The following is a 25,097-nucleotide window of genomic DNA, read 5'->3' as shown; positions in this document are numbered from 1 at the left end:
TTGCACCTTGTGCCCGCCACAGGGTCGTCAATGGTCTGAGAGTCTCAGCAGTCGAAACATAATTAAGAGGGTGTTCTGTTATTTGAAGAAGAATAAGTTTTAGTCGCATATAAACAAACAAATAACCATATACGTCTGCTCTCTTATAATAATAAATATACTTATATATAACTTAAATATATAACTTATTTATATATACTAGGGCATGCCCGTACTATATATATATCTAAAATTATATCCCCCCCCTCTATTTACATGAAATGGTTTGGTCCAAAGCGAACGGCTTGCGAGTACGGTGACAACCCCCCCCCCCCCCTCTATTTACATGAAATGGTTTGGTCCAAAGCGAACGGCTTGCGAGTACGGTGACAATCCCCCCCCCCTCTATTTACATGAAATGGTTTGGTCCAAAGCGAACGGCTTGCAAGTACGGTGACAATCCCCCCCCCTCCATTTACATGAAATGGTTTGGTCCAAAGCGAACGGCTTGCGGAGTTTGGTAAAGAAATCGCCATAGCTCGGTAACTACTTGTCCGATTAATATGAAACCTTGAAAAGGCACATCCTCAGGTCCCCATCAATATACCTGGCAAGTTTCAAGTATATCGGACCCGTGGTTGTCGAGAAACAGCGGTCACAGACAAACACACAGACATACACACATACACACACACAGAGATTACTGGAATTATAGATAGATGCATACGCTGGATCAGCACGTGGCTGCGTCATTGGACGACACCTCAGCACCATCCCAACACACCCGACACGAACCACTGTGTGCTACGGAATGAGGTGTTTTTACGATCCTGCCACCTATGAGGAGTGCAAACCCTGCCACCAACCTCCGTGAGAGTGGACCCAGTACCTGCTACTCATTTCGCTGACCTCGGAATGATGACAGGCCGAGTCAACCCCACCTGGTAATAATTCAGCACCTGAACGGGATTGGAACTCAGGGCCTTAGGTTCTCAAGCCCGACAACCTAACAAGCGGTCTATCCTGGGTTCCAATCCCAGCTCAATATTCTGTCTATGGAATCCAAGTTGGCCTTGGATTCCATAGACAGAGAGTTTGGAGAGTAAGGCAGGATGCCAGAATGTATGAAAAGCACGAGATACAGTATCACTTGCCTTCGATACGGTCTGTCACCCCGCTCTGATCACCAAACTCTCCTTCCAAAGGTATCCATGGAAATCTCCACGCATGGCTGGCGGACTTCCTCTCTGGTCGCAGTCAACGTGTGGCTCTGAATGGGTTTCTCTCATCTCCCCTTCCTGTTCAGGCTGGAGGTCCTCAAGGCAGTGTTCTGGGCCCTGTGCTTTTTCTGGTCTTCATCAATGATCTCTCCAACTCTCTGTGGAAAATCCTCTCTATCTCTTTGCTGATGAATCCACTCTCTGCCGCTACATTCCTCATCCCGCAGATCGGCAGTCTGCAGCCTCCTCACTCTCTGCAGACCTGGACAAAATCACAGACTGGTCAAACAAGTGGAACATGTCTTTCAATCCTGACAAATCTCACACTCTTACTATGTCTCTCCGAAAAGACCGACTGGAAAACCCTCCCATCCACTTTCTGAATAATCCTCTCCAAGAAGTTCTGTTACTCCAGCTTTTGGGTCTCACTATCTTCCATGACCTTTCCTGGGAAAACCACATTTCCAAGTGTCCTCGGTCCTCCAAAGCCAGTCACCGACTGGGCATCCTCCGTCGTGCGAAGTCCTTCCTTGGCACACCTGAGCTCCTCACCACATAAAAGGCTTTCATCCGCAGCTCAATGGAACATTGTTCTCAACTCTGGGCTGGTGCTCCTTCCTCACGCCTAGCTCGGCTTCACGCTGTTGAACCCAAATCTTTCAGAATCATTGGAATCTCCCACTATGAATCTGATTCTGAGGGCCTTTCACTCATTCACCACAGGCAGGTCGGTGGTTTTTCTGTCTTCTACCGACTCCTCTCTGGCCTTGCCCCCCCAACTCTCTCTGGGCTCTGTCCCCCAAATATTCCTACAGGTCGCACAAGATCTGCCTGCAACCCTCTTATGGTTAAACTGCCAAAATCAAGACTCTCTGCTCACCTTCACTTCTTCATTCCTCTTTTCTCCCGCCTCTGGAACAAACTCCCTCACTCTCTTCAATCCCACTCCTCCCTCCAGGTCTTTAAAACAGCTGTTCACCACCATCTCTTATCTTCCCCCATCCAAAACCTTGATCTTTTCTACCCCCGCTAATTCACTCTAGATCCACTTTTTTGAAATAACAACTTCTTTCCTGGAAGTCCTTGGTGTCCTTGTGTTTTATACTTCTCCCACCCCACTCCCCTTTCCCACGCGTCCTCCCCCCAAGCCCTCTCCCTCCCACAGATCTCCCGATGTCCCTGCTCTCAAATGTTGTACTTGTGTGCTTCCCTCTCTCTCTCTCAATCTTGTCTCCCGCTCCCTTTATCTTATGTTTTATGTGTCAGTTTGTCTTTTTGTGATTAATGTTAGCTCTTACATGAGCCTCGATCTTGTATACAAATTGTATATTCTCTCCCAGGAATGTAATTTTCCTTTCGTCCAAATCATCAATAACCATGTTATAAGTTACATCCTTTTCTTATTAGCCGGATATAGCTTTCCTGGCACCAGGTGGCGTGTCGTTAAACATGAATTTCTATGGAGTGGAATATAATTTCATAAACGATCGAAGAGGAGCCAGAGTGACATTTTTCATTACGGCAACGACATTTTTTATATCCATTTTTGCTAAAATGGCGACAGTCTGGTCGCAACTGTTCGGAAAGATGCGAGCTCGTCGCCTCGTTCGGTCGATACGTCCGTCCCCTTGAGACGAGCATGCAACAGATGTGGATCGTTTGCTCCTCGGACCCTCCAATCAATGAAATGTCCCCTCTACCACCCAGGTATCTGCTGCGGTAACCTGGTTCACCAACAACCCACTCCTGCTGAAACTACCAAAATCCAGGGTCATGACTCACCTCCATTCATTCATTCATCATTTTTTCTCCCCCCAACCGGGGAATCAACTTCCACATTCTCATCAATCTCATTCTTCCTTCCATACAGGTCTTCAAAACAGGTATTCGCCACTATCTCAGGTCATCCCCCATCTGCACCCATGATCCTTTCTATCCTCCTTAACCCTCACCAAGCCCTCCTCTCCTCCTCCTTCCAAATGCGCACAGATATACACAAAACACAGATATACACAAAACACAGACATATGCAAAACACAGATATCTATCTATAATTCCAGTAATCTCTGTCTGTACGTTTGTCTGTGACCGCTGTTTCTCGACAACCACGGGTCCGATATACTTTTAACTTGCCAGGTATATTGCTGGGGACCCGAGGATGTGCCTTTTCAAGGTTTCATATTAATCGGACAATTACTTACCGAGCTATGTCCAAAAAACGATTCAACCAATCAGAGAGCAGCGAACGATCGCGTGTGCCGAACGTGGCGGGCACACTCTGCCTCGGATGGCACATTTGAGAGCGTATTCATTTATTTCACGTTTGCAAACTATGTTGGCGTTAAACTATGTTTTACAACTAATAAAAACGAATTTGCGATTCATTCGCTTTCCTGCGCGTTTGTGCACGCGATGGCGATTTCTTTACCAAACTCCGGAAGCCGTTCGCTTTGGACCAAACCATTTCATGTAAATAGAGGGGGGGGATTGTCACCGTACTCGCAAGCCGTTCGCTTTGGACCAAACCATTTCATGTAAATAGAGGGGGGGGGGATATAATTTTAGATATAGATATAGTACGGGCATGCCCTAGTATACAAAACACAGACATACACAAAACACAGACATACACAAAACAGATATAAACAAAACACAGATATATACAAAACACAGACATACACAAAACAAATATACACAATACACACAAAATACACAAAATACACACAGATATACACACATAGATATACAAAGATACACACACAGATATACACACACAGATATACACAAATACACGTATACACAAACCACAGATATATACAAAACACAGACATTCACAGAACAGACATACACAAAACAGATATATACAAAACACAGCTCTGCACAAAACACATAAAAACACAAATCACAGATATACACAAAACAAATATACACAAAACACATATACACAAAACACAGATATACACAAAATACAGATATATACACACAAAGCACAGATATACACAAAACACAGATATACACAAAACACAGACATATGCAAAACAGATATATACCAAACACATATACAGTGCGTATCAAAAAAAAGGTAATCCGAATTTAAGGGGTTAATATGCAAAGGTTATTTCTTTTGACAATTTACATGTGGTTTAATAATTAAGAGGAGATCCTCAGCTTTCCATTGATACCTTCTATGCATCATTGCTGTCACATGACCGAGTACATGTTCATTGAAAATGACAAGTTCAAATCGCATTTTTACAAGTTTGGCTAATCGATGCAAGTCAGGATAATTGGTGCAAAATGAACGTCAGATGTGAACTTATCTCAGGAATGATTGGCCTTTTTGCACCCACACCTTCAACATATCCACCTCCCCTTTCAACACAAAGCTCACAGCGGCGGAGCATGCCCTGAACTGCGCGTCTCACCATAGCTGGGTCATTGCGCAAAGCATCCACTTCATGTCGAATACGGCCTTGCAATTCGTCAAGATCACGGGGAGGAGTTACGAACACCTTGTTCTTTAAATGTCCCCAAAGGAAATAATCACATGGTGTGAGGTCAGGTGATCTTGGCGGCCATCCCACTGCGTGGTTGAGGGCGATGACTAGGTCTCCAAAGAGTTCCCTCAGTCGATCTCGGACAGTGATAAGACGATGTGCTGGGGCGCCGTCTTAGGCCCACCAGAGATATCTGAAGACACCACGAACCTGTCGCTCAAAGTTCTCCTCCAGCTGCGGTAAAACTTCATCATTGATCATCTGCAGATACCTGTTACCATTGACATTGCTTTGAAAGAAAAATGGTCCGATCACCTGACCACTTCCACAAAGTCCCAACCAAACAGTCCACTTTTGTCGATTCATGTTGGTGTCAAAATTAAATTCCGGGGTTGTCCTGTCGGTGCATATTCAAGAACATTATGGGTATTGACCTTGCCGTCCATGGCGAAAGCAGCTTCGTCGCCGATAACGAGATACCGCAGGAAATTGACATCTGCTTCGCAACGTGCTATCAACCATCCGGCAAGCACCAGCCTCCTGGCAAAATCCCCTGGCGTAAGTTGATGCCGGATGTGAATCCGATATGGATGTTGGTGGAGGTTCAGTCTTGTGATTCGGTTGAATGTTGCCAAAGGCAATCCCGTCCTATTTCGTCTTGCGCTGGTATCCCTAGGATGCTCCAAAACGTGCTGCCTTACTGCTGCAATGTTCATTTCCGATCGCCCAGTGCGCCTCCTACCAGAATTCTCCTTGTTGCGGGTTGAGGCTAGTGCCATGCTCTTGGTATTTTCTAACATTCGCCCAGATGGTTTTGGCTGCTGGAGGCTCCCGTTCTGGGAAACGTTCCCTGAACGCATCACGAGTTCGCTGCAAACTTCCAGTTTGGTGAAAGGTTGTAACCACGAAGGTCCGCTTTTCAGTCGTAAGTTGAACCATCTTTTCAATGACTCAGACTGTCTCCAAACTCATACACTGTAGGTCCATCTTAAATACACATCTTAAACAAAGGATGACGCAACCAACAATTACCAGACCAGCTTAACAATTTTACATAATCAACTTGGCAGTCGACAAGTAATGCGTCCATATAAAACTGTCATGCACCGAATAGCCAAACTTGTAAAAATGCGATTTGAACTTGTCATTTTCAATGAACATGTACTCGGTCATGTGTGACAGCAATGATGCATGAAAGGCATCAATGGAAAGCTGAGGATCTCCTCATAATTGGTAAACCACATGGAAATTGTCAAACTAAATAACCTTTGCATAGTAACCCCTTGAATTCGGATTACCTTTTTTTTGATACGCACTGTATACAAAATACAGACATACACAAAACAGATATACACAAAACACATATACAAAATACAGTGCCACACAAAACACAAATGCACACAAAACACAAATGTACACAAAACACAGATACACAAAATACAGATAAACACAAAATACAGATATATACACACAAAGCATAGATATACACAAAACTCAGATATACACAAAACAAAAATGTACACAAAACACAAATGCATACAAAACACAGATACACAAAACACAAATATACACAAAACACAGATACACACAAAACACAAATGTACACAAAACACATATACACACAAAACACATATACACAAAACACAAATATATACAAAACTTAAATAGGCTATACACAAAACACAGATATACACAAAACATAAATGTACACAGACCATGGAAGAAGTTTTTGGATGCGTGTTAAAAAAAAACCCATAAAGTTAAAGTTGTTTTTCTTTCGTTAAACTTAAAGAACAACGAAACTCATTTCTTTTATTTCGCAACCACAAGTTGTTTTCGCAGCCACAGGACCAAACGTAAGCCGACCCGGAAGGTCGCTTGTGCGAATATGATCTCTCGGCACTCGACGGAACTTCAATTACAGGTGTGAATAATATGAAAGTTGAAAGGATGGCAGCTCAAGGTGTGCTGCTTCGAACACACTGGACTTGAACCGCGTGTTCTGCTTTTCTCCATCGTCCATTGAGCATTTTATATGTATGGGGAGAGACTACACTACACACTACTACGGTACAGCAAGGTGTGACGTCCGCATTGAATGGAACCTTTTTCCCCTCGCAGAGGTCCGTGCGGAATGAGGTTGCGGGATAGACCGTAAAGTCCCGGGGAGAAGGGGGGGGGCGAGGGACATAGTACCCCCGCCCCTCGCTCATCGAGAGGGGTGGAGCCTTATTCACAGAGCCGGCAACAGGGCAAGCGTCGGGCGGCGGGAAAGGCACACCGGCGATCGCGGCGATGCTGCCGCGGGGACAGGTGACAGGTTGGTCGAGGAGGGACGTTCGGATCGGCACTGCCATTCAAGACACTTTGTAAAGAGGTGAGTCGTGCTCTCCGGGTAGGGGGCTCGAGCTAGGATGGACCCCTCATCCCGCACCCCCATCATCAAACGCTTCCAACGTCGGCGTCCGCTCCCATCCGGGTGTAATCGTCGGACTCACCTCTCGCTCGGAACTTTATACCTTTCGGAGATGCTCACCGACGTTCCGACTCTTGCTAGCGGGTGCTGCAGTGAATGGGTGCGGGGGTCGAACCCCATGACTCAATGAGGGACCTGACCATGCACCTGTCTGGATAATCGGTGAACGCCGACGGTGTAATCACTCATTGTGTCATCGGACCGCGTTTCACGGTTACCTGGGGCTGAACGCTTCGCCGGACGTCACTCCATGAGACGTGCGGCACGTCGCGGATCCACGTGCGCAGCCTCACGTCGTGCGCGCCTTTTATTCTTTCCTTCATGTAATCATCGCGACCCGCGGCAACACCTCGCGGGATGCTGCGAAATGCGACCTTTTAGCACATTAAATCAGGTACGAACGGGATAAAATGGCGCGCTTTGTTTGGACGAATGTTTTATTGCTGCTGCTGCTGTTTGGATGCAGCTTGGAGCCGAACGCGCGCTCCCATCGCATCGGTATGCTGCGATCGTCCGTGCTCGCCCGGAAAGATCGCACACCGACGGACGCTGCGATCGGACCAGAGCCTGCCGCACACCCGTGCCGCAAACCCGTGCCGCAAACCCACGTCACACACCCGTGCCGCACACCCGTGCCGCACACCCGCGTCGCAAACCCGTGCTGCACTCCCGCGTCGCACACCCGCGCCGCAAACCCGCGCCGCAAACCAGTGCCGCACACCCTTGCCGCACACCCATGCCGCAAACCCGTTTCTGCACACCCGTGTTGCACACCCATGCCGCAAACCCGTTTCTGCACACCCGTGTTGCACCCCCGTATCGCACACCCGTGCCGCATCCATTAGCGGAGCGGATTCGCGCGGGAAACCGGCGAGGCGCACGCGCACGTGGCATTCTCCCGGCGGGGAGCCGCACGTTCCAGGGGCGTACGCGCCTCGCTCGCGCACACCTACAAAGCATTTCTTTACGCTGCCCGTCCGTGCGGATCCGCCCAGGTGTTGCCGTGCGACTGCAGGTGAGCCGACGGCTGGTTTACGTGCTCACGTCGAAGTGAGGAGTGCGTCACGATCCGTGGTGGACCCGTTGACGTGACGTCACGATCCGTGGTGCACTCTCCTGGGACCGCACGTCCGCCTTTCAACTATTTATGCTTTCTTAGATTACCTTCTCTCCTCCAAAGGTGCACCACCATGTTTGCGTTGGTCTTGGTTCACCTGTAGACCGTTATTTAAACATAAGCCGAACATCCTGCCCCAACAACCAAACCGATCCCTCCCTCAGGCTGTTATTGAGTTTGCTGATCTTTCCAAAAGGTCGAATTATTTCTAATCTACCCTTGAACTTCCGTTAATCTATTATTCGTTGTATTTTGCCCAATACGCCCATTACAATACCACGTGACCACATCTCATCCAATGGGGGGGCGTTAAAGCAGCAAAACACCTATCAGACCGAACTCTCAGCGACACTCCATTTATCTCGTGTAATGAATTAACTTACAGGGAATCTTCAAATACTTAATAAGCAACAAAACTTTATTAACTGAAATTATTTATTATTTTAAATCCAAATTACATTGATAAGTGCCTCCTCCCTCATCAGTCATCATTGTACCGTACACAGCCAAGTCAACCCCTCCAGCCCCCCACCCCCTCCCCCCTTTCACATCATTGTACCGTACACAGCCAAGTCAACCATTCCAGCCCCCCACCCCTCCCCCCTTTCACATCATTGTACCGTACACAGCCAAGTCAACCCCTCCAGCCCCCCACCCCCTCCCCCCTTTCACATCATTGTACCGTACACAGCCAAGTCAACCCTTCCAGCCCCCCACCCCTCCCCCCTTTCACATCATTGTACCGTACACAGCCAAGTCAACCATTCCAGCCCCCCACCCCTCCCCCCTTTCACATCATTGTACCGTACACAACCAAGTCAACCCTTCCAGCCCCCCACCCCTCCCCCCTTTCACATCATTGTACCGTACACAACCAAGTCAACCCTTCCAGCCCCCCTCCTTCCACTCCCCTCCCCCCTTTCCCATCATTAGACCGTACATAGCCAAGTCAACCCTTACAGCCCCCTCCTTCCACTCCCCTCCCCCCTTTCACATAATTGTACCGTACACAGCCAAGTCAACCCTTCCAGCCCCCCTCCTTCCACTCCCCTCCCCCCTTTTCCATCATTAGACTGTACACAGCCAAGTCAACCCTTACAGCCCCCCACCCTCCCCCATTTCACATCATTGTACCGTACACAGCCAAATCAACCATTCCAGCCCCCCACCCTCCCCCCTTTCACATCATTGTACCGTACACAACCAAGTCAACCCTTCCAGCCCCCCTACTTCCACTCCCCCTCCCCCCTTTTCCATCATTAGACTGTACACAGCCAAGTCAACCCTTACAGCCCCCCACCCCTCCCCCATTTCACATCATTGTACCGTACATAGCCAAGTCAACCCTTCCAGCCCCCTCCTTCCACTCCCCTCCCCCCTTTCACATCATTGTACCGTACACAGCCAAGTCAACCATTCCAGCCCCCCACCCCTCCCCCCTTTCACATCATTGTACCGTACACAACCAAGTCAACCCTTCCAGCCCCCCTACTTCCACTCCCCCTCCCCCCTTTCACATCATTGTACGTACACAGCCAAGTCAACCATTCTAGCCCCCCTCCTTCCACTCCCCCTCCCCCCTTTCACATCATTGTACCGTACACAGCCAAGTCAACCATTCCAGCCCTCCTACTTGCACTCCCCTCCCCCCTTTCACATCATTGTACCGTACACAGCCAAGTCAACCATTCCAGCCCCCCTCCTTCCACTCCCCTCCCCCCTTTCCCATCATTAGACCGTACACAGCCAAGTCAACCATTCCAGCCCCCCTACTTCCACTCCCCTCCCCCCTTTCACATCATTGCACCGTACACAGCCAAGTCAACCATTCTAGCCCCCCTCCTTCCACTCCCCCTCCCCCCCTTCACATCATTGTACCGTACACAGCCAAGTCAACCATTCCAGCCCCCCTACTTCCACTCCCCTCCCCCCTTTCACATCATTGTACCGTACACAGCTAAGTCAACCATTCCAGCCCCCCTCCTTCCACTCCCCTCCCCCTTTCCCATCATTAGACCGTACACAGCCAAGTCAACCATTCCAGCCCCCCTCCTCTTCCCCCCTTCCCCCTACAATGGAAATTCACTATTCATTCCACGAAGTAATGAAACCCTGTAAACAAGTAAAACATTATCAGATGACCCTGACTACTCGGCTGACTATTCAGTTTTAGACAGACATGACATCATAACCCCATAATCATCATCTTGAGAAGGGGATTTTTCAGTAAAACCGGTTATGTTCATGTCGCATCATTTTATAACAAATGTATTTATAGATACAGCAGTTCAGGAAATTTTCCTTTCCTTTATACCTTGCTTGGGATACACTTGGTAAGTTATAAATTATGAATGATTTGAACATAAACTGCTTGCAGATTCAATGTTTTAAAATGATAGCGTTCCTTTTATTCAACCCATTTTATATATCCTGCAGAAGTCCCAAACAACGCCGCACACCATAACAAAAGCTTTGATTCTATCAGGAATCGGTCCTTACAGCAACCTCTCGTGAAAGTGATGAAATTCTCATTGGATTTCCCATGACAGACACCAAGATTGCAGACAGGTCGGAGGATGGGTAGTGGGGTCGCTGTTTTCAGCTACCTTCGGGAGTGACGTCACTGCACTATGCGAGGCCTGGGCTCAGCTGGCTCTCACTGACAGCACCTAGTATGGGGCCCTTGTCCAGGGTAATGGATCCCCACTGCCTTGTGGGAGAAGCCTCTTTAGGCTAAGTCTATGAGAAGGGCACTCAGATATCAAACCGCACCTGTAGGTCAACCTGGGCAGAGGTACATCATGGATAAGTGCGCCCATGAAAGTCGGTGGTGGCACCAACTTAGGCATCACTGCGCAGCATCTGCAGACAGCTGTGTCCACCATGGACATCGTGGACAGCCGTCATCGTACCGAAGATCTGGCCAGTCTGCTGTGTGAATATGTGCATCAGACTTCACGTTGCATTTACTGCACCTGCAGCCAACGATGCTCATAGGAATAGAGAGTGGGAGAGGGACAGCACACACCTCTATCACTCTAATCGCTTCTCTGTGCAGGTTTAAGAGATTAGTCGAAAGCAACGACTCACACCATCATCATCATGAAGATAAATCATAAGATGTTTTTGTAAGCAACTCCAGACGGCTTGGTCAGAAGTACCAGCACATTACTACTTAGATAAATCCGCTTTGACTCTTGTGTTGTTGGGTGGTGATTAGCATGCTGGTTGATTCTCCGCTCCTTTTCACCAATTATGCTTTTTTTGTATAAAGTGCTCCACCTCAAAGCAACTGCTCCTTTTATTACATCATGATCAGTTCCATGTTCCAGATCCTCCACGAGCCTTGACTGTGTGTACAAAAAAGGTGTCAAGGCTCATGGAGGAGCTGCAACATCGAACAGATCAGGATGTAACGGAATTAAAAGGACAGTAGAAAAAGAGGAGTTGGGAGTGAGTTTTGCGGCTTGGGGGGAGGTGGACGCATGGAGAGAACACACAACCCCATGGGTTAGCTACAAACTAGAGGGAATCTTGGAGGAATAATGGATTTGGGGAGGAGCGATGGCAAAGGGAGGATACGGGGGTGGAGAGGGAGGGAGGGGGTGTACAGGGTCAACAAGACAGATGCAGCTTCAAATTCCCAATCGCAAAAGTGGAAGGAAAAACTGGAAACCCAGAAAAATGTGGGCTTGGGGAGTGGTAATGTGGGTAGAAAAGATCATGGTTGTGGATGGGTGAATGGGTGATGGTGTGACGTGAGATGGTGATGAACAACTGTCTTGAAGCCCTGGGGAGAAAAATTAAGTGACCAAGCAAGTGAGCAGAGTGTATGGATGTTGGGAATTTCACCAGGCAGACCACGTGCATGTTCCCGAAACGTGGAGGGGGTGGGGGCGGTGGGGGGGTTTGGGGGTGGGAGGTTGAGGGAAAGGAAATAGCAAAATAATAGAGGATGCAAAACCAGAAAGGAGATAGAAGACAGAGTCCTCTGACCTGTCTGCAATGTGTAAGTGATAGACCCAGAACCCAGAGATTCACTGGAGATTTCAATGCTTTTAGGCCATGGTTTCCATGGCATCCAGCATCTCTCTTAAGTGAGGTAACATTCAGCCATACCATGTGATTGCTGTGGTTACGACGTTTAACCCAATCAGACGCATATACAGTCACGTGAAAAAGTAAGTACACCCCATGTAAAGTTTTGACTTTTTCAACATATTTCAACATACAGCTATTTGATCTGCATTTCAACAATATTGATAGATAAAGGTGATATAATATAACAAATATCATGAAACATTTGCATTTTGTAGTCCTGTAGGAGTTGCGGATAACGAGAGGGCGAGACACTTCGTGGCTTGATCAAAGCTCCTTTATTCCAACAGAACTAAACTCATACCGGAACTCACGCATCTTTTATAACACAACTCACTCTTAAGGGGGCGTGGCTCCAACAACCGAGCGCACGCCACGCCCATACAATCAATAGCCCCACTGGTCCCGTGCCTGTGGATTATGTCCCAATTGGGTAACCCCCACATGTGCCCCCCCAGAATTCACTCGCACGGGCAATGTCAGTTTTCGGGGGGCCTTAACCACCCGGCCGAAACGACCCCTGATGACCCGAGCAGGGACTGTTAGCGGCTTGGCGGTAGGCGGGTCAATCGGGGACTTACCCGACGGGGGATGGCCCCGCCGTGGGGGTTGAGCCAACCGAGGGGGCTGGTCCAGGTCCAAGTGAGCCGGCTTGAGGCAGTCCACCGAAAGGTGGTCCGGTTTGCCGCCGATGTCGACCACGAAGGACTTGTCCCCGGCCTCCAGAACGCGGAAAGGCCCGTCGTAAGGCACCGGCTCCAAGACCTTGACCATGGCAAAAACCAGGGGCTTGTGGTCCACAAACGCCGTGAACGGGCGGGCTTCCAACAGGTAACGGAAGTGTCGGACAGCTAGGTAGAGGCCTAGGAGCTCACGATCGAAGGTACTGTACTTTCGTTCGTTAGGGCGGAGCTGCCGGCTAAAAAAAGCAAGCGGCTGCCATGCCCCGTTGACCCACTGCTCGTGCACGGCGCCAACCGCGTAGTCTGAAGCGTCCGTGGTGAGAGCAATCGGTGTGTCCGGCGACGGATGCGCCAGCATGGTTGCGCTGGCGAGGGCCAGTTTAGCATCCGTGAAAGCCTTGGCCATCTACTCGGTCCAGTCAATGGCGCATTTGGTAGGCTTGCCCTTGAGGGCCCCATAAAGGGGCCGCATCGGCTGGGCCGCACGGGGCATGAAACGATGGTAAAAGTTCACCATGCCCAAAAACTCCTGCAGGGCCTTGACGGTGAGGGGGCGCGGAAAACCCTTCACAGCCTCCACTTTAGACGGCAATGGGACGGCTCCCTCCTTCGTGATGCGGTGGCCGAGAAAGTCAATTGAAGCCACCCCGAACAAGCACTTGGCCGGGTTAATGATCAGGCCGTGCTGACTGAGGCATTCAAAGAGCGTTCGGAGGTGAAGCATGTGCTCCGTTCTGGAAGTGCTGGAGATGAGGATATCGTCCAGGTAGACGAACAGAAACGGAAAATCCCGCAACACGCTGTCCATCAGGCGCTGGAAAGCCTGGGCCGCGTTCTTGAGCCCAAAAGGCATACGGAGGAATTTGAAAAGCCCGAACGGTGCAATCACCGCGGTCTTAGGAACGTCCTGCGGCCGGACGGGGACCTAGTGGTAACCACGAACGAGGTCCACCTTAGAAAAAAAAACTTTACCAGCCAAGCGGGCAGAAAAATCCTGGATGTGCGGGATTGGGTAGCGATCAGGGGTAGTGGCATCGTTAAGGAGGCGATAATCCCCGCACGGGCACCATCCGCCACCCGGCTTTGGCGCAATGTGGAGAGGCGAGGCCCACGGGCTGTCAGACCGTCGCACGATGCCAAGAAGCTCCAACGTGTTGAACTCAGCTTTTGCGATGGTGAGTTTCCCCGGGTTGAGGTGTAGAGCCCGGGCGTAGACAGGCGGGCAGGTGGTCGGAATGTGATGCTCCACCCCGTGCCTGACGACAACGGCCGAAAAGGTGGGCCGTGTAAGGGCCGGGAACTCGGTGAGGAGGCGGGCGAACTCATCGGAGGTCGAGAGCGTGCACGCAAGCCTCGTCGAGGCGGACCCGCTCAGTGAGCATGGAAGAGAACTGAATGTCTCCGCATTAATGAGCCGCCGATTTTTAACATCCACCAATAGGCCGTTGGCGCTAAGGAAATCAGCGCCCAGCAAGGGGGTGGACACCCTCGCCGTGACAAAATCCCATGTAAACCACTGCCCGCCCAAGCACAGAGCCACGGTCCGTTTGCCAAAAGTCTGAATAACACTGCCATTGGCGGCTTCCAGGGCGGGGCCGTGACTCCCGGCCTCCCGGTCCGATGCCGACGGAGGTAGAACGCTCACCTGGGCCCCTGTGTTGCAGAGGAAACGACGTCCGGAGTCGGTGTCCGAAATGAACAACAAACTGCCCGAACGGCCGACGCTCATGGCATTTAACGAGCGCCGGCCACCCCGTTTCCCTACTCACTGAAGCTGCAGGGTGGCCGGCATGCCTTGGCCTTGGGCCCAAACCTTGCATGGTAAAAGCACAAGCCTGGGGCCTTCCGCCGCTGGGCCGTAATGGCGGCCGCGACGGTGTCCGCCAGCGGCGCAGGCTCGACGAGGCCGGGGTCCCATGCAGCCGCACTACATTGCTGTCTGGCAGAGAAATACTTGTCTGCTTCCCTGGCCAGGGCACGGAAATCCTTAACAGACGAGTTGGCCAGGGCTGTCTGTACCTGACCTGGCAGCTGTTGCAGGAACAGTTCTTTGAAGAGGAAACATGGTCGGTGGCTGCCCAAGACAGACAACATGTGGTCCATAAGCTCCGACGGCTTGGAGTCGCCCAGCCCCTGTAGAGAAAGTAGTTCGCGGGCGCGTTCGGCCTCAGTGAGCTTGAAGGTTACGAGCAGCAGCGCCTTTAGCGTCTCGTACTTGCGGCCCTTCGGAGGATCTTGGAGAAGGCTCACCACTCTGGTCACAGTGGAACCGCTGAGCGCAGACAAGACATAATAATACTTCGTGTCGTCCGCAGAAATGCTCCGAATGGCGAATTGGGCCTCAGCTTGTGCGAAGCAAACGGCAGCTTGTCGTTCCCAAAACTCCGGCAGTTTAATCGAAACTGTGCTTGTTACCATGTTTGTTTGAAGCTCCGAAAACGTTCGAGAGCAAGACGGGGTCACCAATGTAGGAGTTGCGGATAACGAGAGGGGGAGACACTTCGTGGCTTGATCAAAGCTCCTTTATTCCAACAGAACTAAATTCATACCGGAACTCATGCATCTTTTATAACACAACTCACTCTTAAGGGGGCGTGGCTCCAACAACCGAGCGCACGCCACGCCCATACAATCAATAGCCCCACTGGTCCCGTGCCTGTGGATTATGTCCCAATGGGGTAACCCCCACAGTCCATTGTATAATTTAAATAAATATAAATGCAAATTTCGCATGTGGAAAAAGTAAGTACACCCTTGGCTCTAATAGGTGGTATTGCCCCTTTGGCAGAAACAACCTCAAGTAGGCGTTTCTTATAACTGTCTACCAGTCTCTGACATCGACTGGGAGAAATTTTTGCCCACCCCTCCATGCAGAATTCTTTCAGCTGTGCGATGTTTGAGGGGTTTCTTGCATGCACAACCACCGTTTAGAGGCCATTTTTCCCCGCAAAGCGGGGGTTGGCCTTTTCGGGGACCGTGGTAGTTGTTGTTTTTTTGGTCCCCTTTTTGAAGCAATGTTTTACGGCCGGATGCCCTTCCTGACGCCAACCCTTTTTTCCGCCTTCAACGACAAACAGGGAATTACCAGTGAACTGGTACTCAATTAGCCGACCTCGGAAGGATGACAGGCTGAGTCAACCCCCCTGGCATTAATTCGGCGATCGACCGAGATTCGAACCCAGGATCCGAGGATCCTAAGCCGGCACCCTAGCCGCTAGCCCAACACCAGGCACAGCTCGTTTCAAATCCCTCCACAACATCTTGATGGGATTTAGATCCGGGCTTTGATTTGGCCATTCCAGAACCCTCCATTTCTTTCTTTTCAGGCATTCCTTGGTGGATTTACTGGTATGTTTAGGGTCATTGTCATGTTGCAAGGTCCACCTACGGTTGAGCTTCAACTTTCCGACAGATGGCCTCACATTATCCTCAAGCACCCTCTGGTACAATGAAGAATTCATAGTGGATTCTATGATGGTGAGCTGCTCAGGCCCTGATGCAGCAAAGCTGCCCCAAACCATAATATTTCCACCACCATGCTTTACAGTTGGTATCAGGTTCTTGTGGTCAAATGTTGTCTTTAGTTTTTGCCAAACATGTCTTCTGGTACGGTGGCCAAAAACTCTACCTTTGACTCATCTGTCCAGAGCACATTGTTCCACAAGTGCTGGACTTTGCCTAGGTGTTCATTGGCAAACTTTAGTCTTGCCCTGATGTTCTTTCTGGACAGCAAAGGTTTCCCCCTGGCACACCTCCCATGTAGATTAAATTTGTGCAGCCTTTTTCTAATGGTAGACTCATGCACTTTGACATCAACAGTGGAAAGAGCTACCTGTGGGTCCCGTGATGACATTCTGGGGTTCTTAGAGACTTCTTTCAGCATCTTGTGGTCTGCTCTCGGGCTGATCTTGCTGGGGCGGCCTGGCCTGAACAAGTTGGCAGTTGTTTGGAATCTTCTCCACTTGTAGATGATCTTCCAGACAGTCGAAATATTGATTTCAAATTGTTTGGAGATCTTTTTAAATCCCTTCCCAGACTCGTCGGCATCTATAACCTTCTTTCTGAATGCCTCAGAGAGCTCTTTTGATCTAGGCATGGTGACGCCGCAAACATCAACAACAAAGAGCAAACCAAGCTAAATGTCTGAGGTTTAAATAAGAGAGGCTCCTCCAAGATCCTCTCTGACGATGTTCTAATCATTTGCACCTGAGCTTGTGCACCTGATTGTAATTTTAGGTATTTGAAGTAGTGATAAATGTAGGGGTGTACTTACTTTTTCCACATGCGAAATTTGCATTTATGTTTATTTAAATTATACAATGGACTACAAAATGTAATTGTTTCATGATATTTGTTATTTTATATCACCTTTATCTGTCAATATTGTTGAAATTAAGATCAAATAGCTGTATGTTTAAATATGTTGAAAAAGTCAAAACTTTACATGGGGTGTACTTACTTTTTCACGTGACTGTATATATATATATATATATATTGTTGCGGTTTTGAGAACCCCTCACTTGTAAATAATAATTCTTGTAAATAATTATCTTCATTTAATAAGGTCGCACCCATAGTTAGTCCACAAGCAACACGTAGGACACCATAGGAACTTTCAGTTATTTCCCTAGTCTGTGTTTAGTTAAGGCTCTGTTCCCAATAGTTGAATCTGCGTTGCATTAATTAAATAAGATAGGCCCCATTCGCCTCTTTGCCAGCCGCTCTCTCTCCAAGCTACACCAGTACGCGCCCCTACAGTCGAGGCTTGTCCCTCCCAATTCCATTACGCGCCGTCGCTTGCCAGCAGCGTTCGCTGCCTCGCTCCAAACGCCATTGAACACGCGGTCGGCTCGAGGAAAGATGGGGCAGAGCCACGAGAAGAGGTGTGGCCTCGTCCACGAGCCATCAAGGGCGGGGCCGGTGAGCCCTGACGAACCTATCAGGGCTGAGGTGGGATGGCCTGGTAAGGGCGTGGCTGGATCTTCCAGAGGGTTCGCTTGGCTTGCCCATATAAGCACCCACGAAAAGCCCTCTGAAGGACTGCACGAGGGGAGGCCATTGTGAAAAGACTGCCGAGAGGACTGCGTGGGGAGAGCTCGACTGGTACGGAATGCGCGGAGCGCACCTGGTGATTAATGATCTCGTTTGAAAGGCGCGTATGAACATTGAGAGAGAGAGAGAGAGGCAGCAGGCGCACATATTATGTACACAGTATCCCAGTCCCCCGCTATATCTAAAAGGTCCGGTCGTGCGCCAACGCCATGCGAAGCTGCCGGCCGTTCTTTGCCGCGGTACGAGTCAACACCTGGAGCTGGACTCGAGTGAACCTGGAGCCGGACCTCGACGCCTACCATCTGCCTGGACCCTTCTCCTCCTACCACTATCCTCCCATGTAAGTCTGTCTGTTTTGTCCTGGGGTTAAGTAAGACTGTATAGATAAGCTTTCCCTGTGTCCTTTTGCTCTTCTTCTTGTACATTCTTCCCCTTTCGTTTCCTCTTTATTGGGTTATTGTACATAATTAATAAATCTTATTTGTTCTTCCCTTTACTCTGATTTCCTCTCATTCGATCGTTGGCGTCTTTTCTCAATTGAGTACCTGTTGCACGATTTGGCCAACTGCTCAGGATCGGGTTTAGTTCCTTTGTCAATGGCTCGGGCTTCGGATTGCTAACCGCTCGGCAATTTCCATGTTGTCCGCGGTCCGGACGGGAATTATCTCCCTGCTTTGCGGTCGGATTGGCACGCAGGTATTTGGGACTCCATTGACCAATCACCCTGGCCAATCTCGACCGGAAAGGAGCGTTATAATTTCCAGGATCGGGGGGGACGGCCAGCTTTAAAGACAAGGGGATTAACTCCCCCCCCCCTTGGTATGGGGAGCGCTGACCCCCAAATCCGCAACAATTGGTGTCTGGGAGTGGTGATTGGACCCGAACCAAATTTTCTACCATCTTAAAAAATTTGGTCAAAATTTCGAGCGGCCGAAATTTTTATTAACACCCAAGTTTGAGTCGTGCTATGGATAATCAAGGCGATCGGATGCCGGTGGGGGAGATAGAAGAAGGGTTAGAGTCAACCCAGGACCCCAGGGAAGAAGTGGGAGTAATGGAGGAGGAGGACAATGAAGGTGCAGTAGAGGGGGTTGCAGGTGCACAAAATGGCAGCGCCTCGCACATGGCGGCGAAGGCCGCGCCTGCCGCGCAAATGGGGGTTATGGATGTGCAATCCTATCTGGACACCTTCATGGCACAAATGAGGGCCTATATGGTAGAGTCGGGGAGTAAGATGGATGCAATGGGGGAGCAATTGGGAGGCCAAATTGGGGGGTTGAGAAATGATATGGGCAGTCAAATTGGTGAATTAAGAAATGATATGGGAGGTCAAATTGGTGAATTAAGAAATGATATAGGAGGTCAAATTAGTGAATTGAGAAATGGCATGGGAAGTCAAATTGGGGGGTTAGAAAGCAAATTGGGAGGATTAGAAGATAAAGTAGGGGACCAATTGCAGGACATAAATGGCCAAGCCCGGGAAGTAAATGAGGGGCTAGCGAGGGGGCAAGCCCGGTATGAGACGAGGGAAGTTGAGAGGGAGGTTGACTGCAGGTTGATCGAGGAGGTCGTATTTGTGCACGACGCGCTTGAGGAGCGCGGGAAAAGCGAAGTGGAGCAAAGCGCAGATACGTGGACTGCTATAGAAATTGCGACCCGGGGTATGGAGAAGCTGGCGACCGCCGAAGTAGAAAATTTGCTTTCATTAGCACCAGCGGTCGTCGGGCTTAACAAGGAAAAATAAATTAAAGAAAAAGAAATGATCGAACAAATAGTGGAAATTGGAGAGACCGCAGACTTAGAAAAGCACTCGCGGGAGGAAGGAATGGAATGTATTCAAATTCTGTATTCGCATCCTGATGCCGTGCTTGCTAATCCTTATAAAGATTTGCAGGTGCATGTGGAGAGGAGGATCCCAAAGGTGAGCCGGGCTGTATATGGTGCAAAAAGATTTTGCAGGAGAGTGTTCTTTTCGCGCGCTTGGGATCCCAGCGTACCGCGGGCGTTTGTGGGAGGTCCGTGGTGCGCTGTGTGAGTGGAAATGGCGTGCGTGTGCGAATGGCGCCAGAGCGTGAGTGTGTTACCGAGTGCGAGGAGGAGTGCACGACAGAGTATGGGAGTGAAACCGAGAGCGAGGGAGAATGCACAAGGGAGTGTATGTGTGAGTGTGGAAGTGGAACGACGAGTGATACAGAGAGTGAGATGGATGAGGAGCGGGTGCGAGAATGCACACCTGGGATGGTTGTGGAGCGTGTGCGTGGGAGCACACCGGAGCGCGTGAGTCGGTGGATGCTGGAATGCACACCCGTGGTGAGTGTTACGGAGTATGTAACAGAGGGGTGGTGTGCAATGGAGTGTGCGAGTAGGATGAGTGCGCAAGAAGGTGCACGAGAGTTGTGTGTAACAGAGTGTGCGAGAGAAGAGTGTGCACGGAGAGAGAGTGCGGTGATAGAGTGCAGGGAATGGATGGGATGCACGAGAGGCGTTGGAGCGCCGGGTTTTGTGAATAAGAAAGGGAACGCGTGGTGTGAGAATCGAGCATCGACGTTGACCAGGGCAGCGGTTAGGCCGACGTTTAACCAACGCGAGCTCTCGGTGTGCGGTGTTCTTTGTGTGCTGTGGGAGCCGGCCGGGATCATGGCCGCGTCGCTCCTGCATGGGGCGCCGTGCACGATTCGGGCCGGAGCCCGTCCTGTATGGTCGGGGCCACGTCGTTCAGGCGATCGGCGCGATTCCGGGGGAGAAAGGCCAGGTCGGACCTGCGCCCCCTCGCGGGGGCGGTGTTCCGACCAGGTGAGGTTGGGTCATCAGGCCGGAGACCGCAAGGCTCCGCGCCGGGATGGACCGTGGAATCTCGGTCCGACAAAACCTTCTCCCCAGAATCGAAAGCCGGACGGACCCAACCTGCAGTAGACAGACCACAGTATGCATTGCTCGGTTTTTCGAAACCGAGCTATGAAGATGTATTTCCCGCACCGAGAGGCTCAAGCATAGTGAACAGATAGTGATAGTGATGATGGCAAATGGTATCTGATGTAGATGGATGGTAGTTTTACCATTCACTGCATTTTTTTTAATTTTTTTTGGGGGGGGGGGGGGGGACCTGAGCTGTAGTTTTATGGGGTTTTGGCTGTACAAACTAACCTGGGAGGGTTAGGTTATTGATAGGGAATCTAGGAAATGACCATAGGTAACTGTAGATTTAAGTAGCGACATTATACCTGGAGTGGGGACGTAGGTAGAGTAGATGGATTATAATGACGTGGGATGTGCATACTATAAGGGATGACAGGGAAGCACTAAGTTAGAGGGAAAACCAGGTAGATTAGATGATGCAGTGTGTTTGTAGTGAGGGTGACGAAATGAGGAATTGGTATGGAAGTTTTTTGTGGTGAGCTTGTTGAAATGAGGCAATGCTCGTGAGAATGATGTGTGTGGAGAAAGTGCATGAGCAGAGTATTGTGAAAGGTGTGATTGTGCACTGAGTGATTGACTTGCATGATGGCAAGTGGAATAGATGGTATGGAATAGATAGTATGGAATCGATGGTGTAGAGGGAGGAGTGTGGAATACGTGGAGTGGAGTGTATGGTGCGAAAGAGTGAATGGGGGAAGGATGGACCCCCTTCACGAGTACCCGGTAGGGTAGTTTAAAGTTAGGTAGAGGGAGTCGGTAAATTTGGTGGATATTGACATCTGTGGTGTGAGAGTAGCAGAGTACTGCTTGGATTGGTGCGTAAGTGAAATGGAATGGCTGGGCGTGTGGCCTGTTAGTGTGTGTGATTGGTTGAGCACTCCGCCACTGTTAGTCTGTCAGCCAGGTGAGGCCACAGGTAGGCTCTGGGAGCCAGGTAGAGTTAGAGTTTAGTTAGTGTTCAATGGGGCCCGAGGATCCGGAGGACGGACCCGGGTAGCCCAGTGCCAGAGAGGGCAGGGGGTAAGCGCCAGGGAGGGCCTTCCCCAGGTAGGTTAGGGTGAGGAGCAGGTAAGCTCGGGTGGCGACGTTCATTGGCGGAGGTGTGCAGGTGAGCGGACCTGCTGGGAGAGCCACACGACCCAGCCCTGAAATTGTGCGAGGGCACAGGGTGAAGAATCGGGGGAGTGAGGCCCCAAATTGGTGATTGGTATGTTCCAAATTGGTAGGTTCAATGGGAATTGGTTTTTAGAACCGCATAGAGTAAAGATGGCCAATGGTTTTGCAGGGAAAGACCCCGGGTAGAGTAAAAGTGTTAATGTCATTTAGAAGTTAGATAGGAGCAAATCTCTTCGCACCATCCGCATCCACTCGCCAAGGTGACAGAACTCCACACCATGGTTTTGGCAAATATTTGGAAATGTGAGACGCATCTTGACGTGGGGGTGACATTGTTTAATATTCCATCCCTTCCTTCTTGGGAGGGATTGGGGATGAATTTGGTTTAGAGGGGAGATATGGGGGACAAAACGTAGTGACGAATTTGTAAATGTGTAGATTGTGTAAATACGGGGTAGGGGCAAGGGTAGATTAGGTGACAGGGGACGGACGGACGGGGGACGTACGTTAGGGACGAGCTTTCCCGGCTCGCTCTCCTGCGCACCTCACCTTGCATTATCTTGTATTAATGTGTACCCTTGTGATCTTGCCCCGCTGCTTTGCTTGTCCTCCTTCCCCCACTCATGGACTTGTTCTTTTGGGCCCGGGGGGAGTGCGCAGGTGACTGCAGTTGTGTGCCCGCACCTCCACTGCCTCCGGCCTGCACTGATACACCACCTTATGGACCACACGTTCTGTGGCTTAGCACCACATATGGACCCCACTTTTTGGGGCCTGGCACCTCTGCTGGGGACCGGTCATTGCTGCCAGCAGCATCTTGGTTGCGGACCACTGTGTTTTAAGTGGCACCTATGCCATGCAGGTGGACCACCGGAGTTGGGCCTGCTGGCCAAAAATAAAAAAGTGGATGCGGTTTGTGCCCTTTTATTTTTAAATAGGCAGCAAGCATGAAGATCAAGAACAACCAGAACCAGCGGCCCAGCAGAGCAGAGAAGAAGAAGACACCATCATTGTTTATTATTTTAAAATGTTTTTTTTGTGTGCATTTTCATGATGGTGCTTTTTGGTGCTTTTGGTGCATTTTGTGGTTTGGGTGCATATGGTATGGTGTATCAGTGCAGTGCAGTGCAGTGCAGTGCAGTGCAGTGATTTTCCTCTTCTCAAAAGGTCTGCTTTTGTCTCCCAAAAGACAGGTCCTGGGTTCGAGTTTTGTAAATAATCAAATTAATAGTAGTGTTCTTGTAAATAATGCTCCCCACCGGCTTTATGTGTAGTTTTGAAGACCATTCCGCAATTCGGTTAGTCTGTGGGAATGAGTCTGATAGGTAGAATGCAACGCAGCAGGCGGGACATATTTAGTGTGTAAAACTGTCGCACTCAGGGTGAGGTTAAAAGTAGAGGTTACCACACCTAAGTGTCACATTAAGTTAAAGTTTTGTCGGCCCGGGCCGTGCCTGGAGAAAAGGAGGGTGCAGCGTTGCGGTTTTGAGAACCCCTCACTTGTAAATAATAATTCTTGCAAATAATTCTCTTCATTTAATAAATCCCTGGTGTTGGGCTAGCGGCTAGGGTGCCGGCTTAGGATCCAAGGATCCTGGGTTCGAATCCTGGTCGATCGCTGAATTAACGCCAGGGGGGTTGACTCAGCCTGTCATCCTTCCGAGGTCGGCTAATTGAGTACCAGTTCACTGGTAATTCCCTGTTTGTCGTTAAAGGCGGCAAAAAGGGTTGGCGTTAGGAAGGGCATCCGGCCGTAAAACATTGCTTCAAATAGGGGACCGAAAAACAACAACAACCACGGTTCCCGAAAAAGGCCAACCCCCGCTTTGCGGGGAAAAATGGCCTCCAAAGGTGGGTTTTTAAAAATTTTTATTTAATAAGGTCGCACCCCTAGTTAGTCCACAAGCAACACGTAGGACACCATAGGAACTTTCAGTTATTTCCCTAGTCTGTGTTTAGTTAAGGCTCTGTTCCCAATAGTTGAATCTGCGTTGCATTAATTAAATAAGATAGGCCCCATCCACCTCTTTGCCAGCCGCTCTCTCTCCAAGCTACGCCAGTACGCGCCCCCACAGTCGGGGCTTGTCCCTCCCAATTCTATTACGCGCCGTTGCTTGCCAGCAGCGTTCGCTGCCTCGCTCCAAACGCCATTGAACATGTGGTCGGCTTGAGGAAAGATGGGGCAGAGCCACGAGAAGAGGTGTGGCCTCGTCCACGAGCCATCAAGGGCGGGGCCGGTGAGCCCTCGCGAACCTATCAGGGCTGAGGTGGGATGACCGGGTAAGGGCGTGGCTGGAGCTTCCAGAGGGTTCGCTGGGCTTGCCCATATAAGCACGCACGAAAAGCCCTCTGAAGGACTGCGCGCGGGGAGGCCATTGTGAAAAGACTGCCGAGAGGACTGCGCGGGGAGAGCTCGACTGGTACGGAATGCGCGGAGCGCACCTGGTGATTAATGATCTCGTTTGAAAGGCGCATATGAAGAGAGAGAGAGAGAGACAGAGAGAGAGAGAGAGAGATAGAAGGAAGGAAGAGGAGAGGAGAGGAGAGAGAGAGGGAGGGGGGCAGAGGCAGGCAGAGGCAACAGGCGCACATATTACGTACGCAGCATCCCAGTCCCCCGCTATATCTAAAAGGTCCGGTCGTGCGCCAATGCCACGCGAAGCTGCCGGCCGTTCTTTGCCGCGGTACGAGTCAACACCCGGAGCCGGACTCGAGTGAACCTGGAGCCGGTCCTCGACGCCTACCATCTGCCTGGACCCTTCTCCTCCTACCACTACCCTCCCGTGTAAGTCTGTCTGTTTTGTCCTGGGGTTAAGTAAGACTGTATAGATAAGCTTGCCCTGTGTCCTTTTGCTCTTCTTCTTGTACATTCTTCCCCTTTCGTTTCCTCTTTCTTGGGTTATTGTACATAATTAATAAATCTTATTTGTTCTTCCCTTTGAT

The 25,097-nt window shown here is 49.9% G+C and overlaps 1 protein-coding gene across 1 annotated transcript in view; it reads left to right on the top strand.

The window, feature by feature from the left end:
* Nucleotides 1–6,817: 6,817 nt before the first annotated feature.
* LOC137426756 (sodium/calcium exchanger 3) overlaps nucleotides 6,818–25,097 on the top strand; it is a 432,206-nt gene continuing 413,926 nt past the window's right edge. The window contains exon 1 of the mRNA XM_068115604.2: nucleotides 6,818–7,073. The gene's annotated coding sequence lies outside the window, so the exon portion shown is untranslated. The remainder of the gene's footprint in view (nucleotides 7,074–25,097) is intronic.

This window comes from Myxine glutinosa, chromosome 5 (genome assembly GCF_964187855.1).
Source record: "Myxine glutinosa chromosome 5, kmMyxGlut1.1, whole genome shotgun sequence".
NCBI classification, from domain to species: domain Eukaryota; kingdom Metazoa; phylum Chordata; class Myxini; order Myxiniformes; family Myxinidae; genus Myxine; species Myxine glutinosa.
This window is presented reverse-complemented; position numbering and strand designations above follow the sequence as displayed.